We start from the raw sequence: 9,121 nt of genomic DNA on the forward strand, positions 1-9,121 counted from the left end.
GCACCGCCCGCGGCGGGCTGCCGGCACCGCAGCTCCCCGGCGCCCGGCTCCTCCACCCGGGGCTTCCCCGACCGCCCCGCTGGAAAGGAAGAGCTCGCTTTGTACTTCCCGCTCCGGGAAAGGAAGGAAGGAAAAAAGTAAAAATTAGACTCCCCAGCCGCCCCCGCAGGACTCGCAGCCGCAGGGCGGAGTAGAAAGTTCAGCTCACGCACGGTTGGCATTTTCCGATCGGCCCGGTTTTGTAAGTGAAGCAGCGCGGCAGAGCAATGCTAGCGAGGGGACCACCGGCACCCAGCCGTGTTGGCTCGCCGCGCAGCACAGCTCCCTCTGAGCGTAATTTTGCTGTGGAGGTCCTCAGCGATGCTCCAGCACCACAGCATCCTCTTGCTCTTGGCCATTTCTGCTGAGACTCAGAATGCCCCGCAGCCCCCTGCTATCTCCATGGGTAGATGCAGTCTAGATACGGCAAGATACATGTTTAATTTAAGGCTAATTATGCCAGCTGAACCAGGCAAAGTCGTTAACAACAGATCAGAAGACATCTCATCTTTGTCAAACATGTTCAGGACAGCCAGCTTCTCCTTATTGTCCAGACAAAGGGAAACACTGCTTTTAATTTGGCCCAGGGGTTTAGACAGCATGGAGGAAACAAAGCGAGAAAGGGCAAGCGAGGTCTCAAGCAGCACAACAGAAGCCAGGGAAGCCAGAGCAGTCATGCAAGTAAAGGTTTTCAGAAGGATGCAAGCAACACAAAAGCACAAATATTACTGAAACCATCACAGTCTGCTCTGAAATAACAATTGTGCTGATTGTATTACAAGTGCTGGTTCTATACATCAGACTCACTTCTTGTAATCAGGAGAGAAGACGGCAGCCTCTGACCCAACTCAGGAGCACACTGATTCCATGTAGGCAGAAAGGAGGCTCTTCTCATTGCAGTACTGAAAATAATCCCTAGAAGGAGACAAGTTCAAAGGCACAATGCTACATCCTCAGCCCCAGCCCCAGCTTGTCTCCCAGGGGCCTTTCTCCTAAAGAGCCGGAGTGACAGCACTGACTGCAGTGACAGCAGGAAGCCACCTGACACATCTCTGCAAGTGCCAGAATAAATTACCTGTTTTCTCAGGCTTTTGAGACCCCGCACTCTCAGCACAGACCAGACAAGATGCTGTATAGGAAAAGCTCCATATATATATTAGAGGAAGTTGGAGAACCCTGTCCTCTTCAAGAGTCCAACAAACTTACAAAGAAATGGAACGGTCAAATGGGACTAGAGAGTTTCACAAATGCTTCAGATCTCTGGCTACTGAGTCAGAAAAAAATGATGTTCCAGGTTTGCTGTGTTTTGAATGCCATTGCTAGAAAAGATTTACTTAATGTCAAAGGTCCCAGATCCTGGAAAGGTGCAAATCGTTTCAGTTAAATCATGGCTTTTGTTAAAAATACAGCATTTTAGCTTTCATGATAACTCAGAAAAGCCTGAAAAGCGTATGATCTCTACACATCTGTATTCTTAGAGAACAGGGGATAAATAGAAAGCATTTGATAACAAAGAAAAGTCATGAGCTGCAGGGCCATCTCATGGCTGGGAGGTGGGAACATGCAACCTGCCAGCCCGCAGTGCTTCCTGCTGTTGGCCACCATCTTCTGGTCCACAACAAGCTCCCACTAAAAACAGCGTCTTAGCTGTATGGTTGCAAAGGAAACATTCACACTGAGGACTGATGATAAATCGGTGTGATCATAACTGCTGAAGCTGCAAGGAGTCTGAAAGAGCAGCTAGCAGAGCAGCGGGAAATAGTGGGTTAATCCGAGCAGGGCAGTGAACACAAGCCCGGCAGTGCCAACGCAAACATTAACCTTTAGCTATCTTGCAGCTGATCAAGCGCACCAGTAAAGAGCATGAAGTGTCATCCTATATGCATCTGCACAAGCTACTCTGACATTTCAGCCTGTTGTCACAACCACACAGACGTGGAGCTTCACCAGAGCCTGGCTGGACAGTTCAGCCTGACCCTGCTAACAAGAAGGGGGAGCAGAACAGGCGGGCAGCGCTGTGCTGGCAGGGCACTAGAAAGGAAAGCGGACAGTCCTCCCTAGACCGCAGGATACCAAGGAGCAGAGTTGAAGCACGTATATGCAGTCAGAGCAGCAAACGAGGCTGGATATTTGCCTAGCAACATTTTTGAATATATTCAGAGCTAGCTGATAGAGGAGGAAGAGAAGCACCACAAAAGCAAGTTATTGTAGTTAAGAGTGATCAGCTCCTAAAGCTTACTTGGGATATGGGACACCTTTCCTTGGGTCCATGCAGGCACCATACCAGCTATCACATCCCAGAGCAACAGTGGAATGCAGATTTAGCCGTTGTTCCTGATGGCAAGGATATCTCAGGCAATAACAGTGAAGCCATGATGGCAAAGGAAAATGGTGGCTCTCGTCCAAAGCCTTCCCCCCTGCACCTTCCCTCCATGCTGCAGATGGTGGCTGCACACTGAGCGCTCGCAGGCAAGGCACAAGCATCAGAACAGGCCAGACATAACAGCAGCAACGAGAGTGCTGAGCGTGACTTGCCTTCTCCTCCTGTGGAACATACGGGTGGCCCCAGCTGATGAAAGGGGCCATACCACTGCCCATCTGTTGGCACCCAAAGCCTATGCTGGTATGACACTCAGCAGAGTCTAAGAACCAAAGAGAGTTAATTCCTTCCCTGGCCCCCAGCACCAGCTCCTTCTGGGCAGGATACGGGCACATTCAGGAGCAGTTTCCCCACCTTCCCTGCCTCTCTGAACAGTCAATCCATCCCTTTGCTGCCTTCTGGCACTAGTACATGCTCTCTCCCTTAATAAAACCAGCAGTCTTTTCCCTGTGACAGCATAGATCTTCCAGCACAGGAGAAGGTTGCTGTAAGGAGGGACTTGAGGTGGGAGACAGGGAGAGCTCAGAGGTAAGAAACATCTGAACCGCCATTCATGTGACTTAAAAGACCGAGGGCTCGGGAGACACAGTGCTCTTCCCTGCATGCAAAGCTTCTCCCTCGCAGCTACATGGCTGTCAGAGGAGTTCCTCCTGCTGCCACGGCACCGATGTGCTGACAGCACAAGTGGAGTCCAGAGAGGATTTAAAGTACAAGGAAAAACAAACAAGCAAACCTCCCTTCTCGTTCAAGTGTTTTGTGAGCCTTCAAGTATGAGGAAGTCCCAGGATGCATCAAGAGGTTGAGCACTGCAAACGTTTCCATGGTCTGAGGGTTTCCTGCGATGGTCTCCAGCTCCCTTGGCTCCCTGTACCTAGCCTGGCAGCTCAGCTCTTTTCCGAGACGTTCTTGGATTTCTGCAAGACTGTTCCTGGAGCTGTCATGAGTGAAGAAGACCCAGGTCAGCAGCACAGACTTCTCCAAAATCATCTTCAGTCCACTTGGAGAAAGGGGAGGCAGATTTCTGGAGAAACTCACCGATCCACAAGGAAAACAATAAAGCTTTTTTGTGCTTTGGAAGAAGACAAATTTATATGATGTTTTTAATTTCTAGTGGGTCTCACTATTGTAATCTACAGCCCCTTCAAATTATAGTACCAACACTCATAACTCCCCTTGCCAAGTGTTGGCTTTACTTGTTCAGTGCCTCAGTTTACCCACAGGGAAAGAAACTTGCCCGATCTCATAAAACAGTGTGACAGAACTGGGAATAAGCTCACGAACGCCTGTCCCCAACCCTGCACTTCAGGGTTCAGGGCGCTTGGAAAACAGACCTCCCTCCCAAAGGAAAACCACATCAGCCTGGCCCAGGGATGGCTGTTTTGCATGTGCTGCTGTGGCACTGTCAGTTTTCATCCCAGCTGCTATACAAAACAAACAGAAATCCCCTTTGGACTCCTGCTCATTTCCAATTCTATATCTGTGAGTTCTCATGAATAATGACACTTTGATCTAGCTGCTTCAGGCTCCCTGCTCACCTCTGAGACGGACTCCTGGGCTTGGCTAATCCCCTTTCTTCCCCCTTGCCCTCAGTCTCAAAACCACAGACCATGACGGCTCCTCTTTTCCCCAGACTCCCATCCCCATCCTCAGGTGGGAGCAGAAGTCACGCAAGTTCCCAGCAGTCTTCTCAAGCTACCCCCTTAGGCCATGGCGTGGCACAGCTCAGCAGCAAAGCAAATCACGAAATGCAGTTGCATAACATGAAGTGAAAGAGATGCAGGAGGGAATAATCTTGCCCATAAAACGATGAAGGCAACAGCTGCAGAGCTTGCTGCCTGCCACTGTGCCTGCAGGGAGAGCAAGGCAGCACTACTGACCTTGCAGATTTGGGCTAAGGGGAGAGGGATAGGCAGACGGAGGAGCAACAAGGTGTGGGAGAGGATTCAACAGCAGAATAAAATGAAAACATGTCTTTTGACTTCAATTTGCTACTAGGAATCCCCAGGTTCATCTTGGATCTCCCAGGGCCAGCTGGGGAAAGTTTGTATGGGCAGGTGAAAACAATCCAAGGCTGACAAGGCATGAAGCAGGGAGAGAAGCCAAAGGGGACCAGAGAGCTGCTAGCCTGAGTATTTTTGACTCATGAGGCTGTTGGACCAGGTCTGGCACTTACAGACGCTTAGACCTTATCTTGGCTGTTATTCATCTTGTACTCTCTAGCACACTGATAATCCACCAGTTGCTTACCCCCACCACCAGGCTGTGATCTTCCAAGAAGCAAACTCCGCCTTTTGTAAGTCACTGCCAAAGTGAGTTCAAAAAATCTGTCTACCATGTCAGTCCTGACCAAAAGCTGAATTTGATTCAGCTAAAAGACACAACTACAGAAGTGTATGCACTCCAAGCCCGCAGGATGCAAGCAGCCATGGTTCTAAAGCTCTCCAGCCTCGTTAGCTCAACATGGTGCTCTAGCTAATATGCCTGGCAACTTGGCAAGCACTGTGTCAGCACAGTTACCTGGCTTCTGTCCTACCTAGGGACAGTGCACACGGGCTTGGATCTTCCTCCAACTGTCCTTATACTTCTGGACTGGATCATCCTTCAGCTGCCGAAACATCATGGCAAAAGCTTGGTGGAAGGATGCTTTACCCCCTGTGGAGCCTCCTCTGAAGTTTCACCACTGGATTTGTCTTGTTTCAGAAGTGCTGCCGGTGCTGATCTCTGAAGCGCTCATTGATTGCCTTCTCTCTGATCTCAACTCCATCTGTTCTTTCCCTCCTGCTTGCAATTTGAATTGATACTATTGACCAGGGCATCTCCTACAACCATTTGACCTACCATGGTTGTCTCTGAGAACAGTGTCTTTGCTGTGATTTAAAAAAAAAATTTGCACTTAATTGCACCCATTCCTTGATGGCAAAGCTGTGCTAGCATCACAACCTTTCAGCTTCACACTCAGCCATCTGCTCTCAAAGCAAACCCCATGTGTTACTGCTTCTATGTGTGGGATTCCTTTTCTGCTTGAGGTCTTCTCCTCCTCACCTAAGTCATTCCAGTTTTGGGGCTCTGTCAAAAATATTCTCTAGTTCAGTGAGAAATTTTGCACCTGCAAACTCCAGAGTCAAAAATGCCTAAGCGTTGAATAAATATTGTGGCTCTGTCTTGAGGAGAATGATGTACTTATGCCACATCATAAAGCACTTTGCAATCCATTAGTAACTAAATAGGATGTTAAATAGCAACTGTTAGCAATAAAGACTTAAAATCAGCAGGCACAGATAGCTTGCACCCATGAGTCCTACAAGAGGTGCCCGAGGGTTTCTCCAACCCACTTATTGTTAATTTTATTTTTTTAATAATGCCTGAAACAAAGACATTTCAGCAGACATATGGAGAATAAAATGTGGCAATACTCAAAAAGGCCAAACAGGATGATTAAGTAAGGAAGAAACTAACTAGCCTGATTAAAAACCAGCATAGAGAAAATAATGAAAAACCCAGTAGGGAGTTTATTATAAAAGCATTTGAAGATGGGTGCACAACTTCTCAGGGTGATCCATCAGTTCACGCCTTTCCATCTCTGCCAAGTAGTGGTCTAATTCTTGATCTCTCTTTCACTACCTATGTCCTGACAGTTTTTCATTAACTTTGATATTCCTCATTATGTCTCCATTTTGTGAAGCAGCCTTTTTGCTTTCCCCCTCTGCACGACTCTTTCATAGCAGCCCTTAGTAATTTGAGTTCTCACTTTCTGGATGCTTCTCTCTTGTATTTGAAGTCAGTTAAGAACTTGTTACTCAGCTTCTCGTCTTTGGCTTCTTTGGTTCTTCCTGGCCTTGCTTTGCACTGGGATAGTTGGTGCTTGTGCTCCTGGTGTCCTTTATTTAAATATCCCTCCTCAGGCTTGCTTCCAATGGGATTTTGCCTGGAAGTTATCAAATTGTTTAACTTCACTTTCTTCAACTGCACTGGCTTTATTTGGCTATTCTCACACAGTTCAGAAATCTTAAATAAAGATGTACCATCTTATGCATGTTCATATTCTCATCTCAACCAACTCCTCCCTGCTTCTCAGCTAGTTTCCCTCTCCACCTTGTAACCAAATAGCTATGGTCTCTAAAGCATTCCAAGGTATCAGCACACTGCCAGCGCGGCACTCAGCTGTCCCTACACAGATGCCTTCATACCGGCAAGTAACCTACGCTCCCTTTCTGGTCAATGGAAAAAAACAAGTACTTCAGAACTACCTCATCCTAAAATAAATGGTGAAAAAAAGGTCAGGTGAATGAAGCCTGAAAACTACCTTTTGTCAGCTGCAAGACAGCAGGATGACTAGCTTTGGATGAAATCTGGAGATAAAACAATGACTGAAAGAATGGTAAATATGTAAAAAGCAATTTACAGCAATCATAACACTTGATAGACTATGCCCATTCAGATAAAGCACAACCTTTCTATTTCCAGAGCATGTGTTACAAGGGCCAGAGCTAGAGAGTTAGAAATGGTGTATTAGAAAACAACTCCAAAGTGTACAACCACAATCCTTGGATGTAAACCAGGAAGCAGTGGTAGGAGCAATGAAGATTTATTTCAGCCTGGAGAAGACAAGGCTCTAGGGAGACCTTATAGCAGCCTTCCCGTACCTGAAGGGGGCCTACAAGAAAGCTGGAGAGGGTCTTTTTACAAGGGCATGTAGTGACAGGATAAGGAGTAAAGGCTTTAAACTGAAGGAGGGTAGATTTAGATTAGATATAAGGAAGAAATTCTTCACTATGAGGGTGGTGAGACACTGGAACAGGTTGCCCAGAGAAGCTGTGGATGCCCCATCCCTGGAAGAAGTGTTCGGGGCCAGGTTGGATGGGGCTTTGAGCAACCTGGTCTAGTGGAAGGTGTCCCTGCCCATGGCAGGGGGGTGGAACTAGATGATCTTTTAGGGCCCTTCCAACCCAAACCATTCTAGGATTCTATGATATGGAACTGGGGAGACTGATGTTGGAAGACAGTGTACAGTTTGGGAAACCATATGGGTAAACCAAAGAAAATGAGAAAAGAAGCACGGGAGATTTGAGGGCTAGAGAAAGGAACTTGCATTGAAAGTTTCTATTTAGTTAGCAAAAAGAAGATTAAGCAGCAGCTTGAAGACAGAGCACAAACTCTGTATTAAAACACTAGGTTATAAAAAAGCCTCATTCTTGCTGAGGAACATGTAACAGGATGATGGCTGGAATTTAGAAGCCTAGAAACCTGGCAGGTTCAAAACAAATGCAAAACAGAATCAGTCACCAGTGTCTACCCACATGAGACCGCTTACCTGCAGAAAGAAGCCATTCTCCCTTTAGAGGGCAGTGAGAAGTAAAGTTTTACTTCAGATATTATCAGCATTTTCTGAACAATGCTTCATGCCTTTTCCTTACGGTCATCTCTCTACACGCTAGCACAGCTTCTGTATCAGCAGTCCTTCCTTCCAGAACGATAGCCCTGATCAGACAATATCCAAAGACCAGCTTGCGCTTTCTGAAGCGCTACAAGATGTCAATAGGCTTTTCAGTAACCATCTATCAAACTATTCTATCAGTTTGCGCAGGCCACGGTCCAGCTTCTAGCTGTCCTGGCTTTACTTTAGCAGCCCATGGAACATGTCTAAACAGACTGGTTGGCTCTGATCTGGGCATCAATGTGTGGCCCCAAATAAAAAGGCTGTATTTTACTTTCCCCCCATCTAGTTCCACCCCAACGATGGCAACCCTTTGTTACACTGTACTCAAAAGTATATGCTGCCCTATCGCTACAGCCTGGCGCAGAGCCAGATTCTGATTCACAGCTTTCCAGTTTTATTACAGACTCTTGCACTTAGTTCACAGCAAGGGCCTCATTTGTACAAAATTGTGCATCAGTCTGATGTTATGGACACTGCACACTCAACATAAGAATGACTTACAGAAAAATGTTGCATTCCTGAATAAAGTGCTTGATCTGTCAAGTGAAGTGTTCATAGGCAACCTACCAGAAGCTTGATGAATATACTCATTAAACCTGATATATCATATGTATTTACAATTTCACACGTCTTTAATATGGAGAAATAAACCTGTTTCAACAGACAGTACTTTATTCTCATCCAAATGTACCAGTTCCACTTCCCACTGTGCTTATCAGCACATCACCTGGACTGCAGTAAAACCTGACCTCCTAGAATTGCAGTCCAGCAACATTTGTGTGCTAAAAGCTGATGTAGATCACCGTTGTCCTAGATCAAACTCTCCAATGGGTCCGTTTAAAGTTCATGTTGCTGCTTCAAATATGCATGTGAGGAAGAGAGGAAAGGGGAAAAAAAACCACCCCAAGATCTAGACGCAAAGAGAATGCTTGCAAGAAGAGGTATTTATTACAAAATTAAATTCCAAATTCTACCTCATTTTCCATGATCTCCTGTACAAAATACATTTATAGCTCAAGGGAACATTCTCCCATTCACACTGTATGGTGCAGTAATTACACCTTAGTTAGAAGACATTCAGTTCATGGACAGATGCACGCGCACGCACGCGCACACACACGCATTATTAGTAAGAAAGGTTCAGAATATAGGACAGAATTACAAAAGAACCCCTCTCACGGCTGCTCCAAACTCTTGCTCAGTCAGGGGCAAGTTCTCCAAGGATGGCTCTAAACAGCACCTCTTGTAAAACAATGAACTCACTT

The sequence above is a fragment of the Pygoscelis adeliae genome, unplaced genomic scaffold (assembly GCF_000699105.1).
Source record: "Pygoscelis adeliae isolate BGI_AS28 unplaced genomic scaffold, ASM69910v1 Scaffold71, whole genome shotgun sequence".
NCBI lineage: Eukaryota > Metazoa > Chordata > Aves > Sphenisciformes > Spheniscidae > Pygoscelis > Pygoscelis adeliae.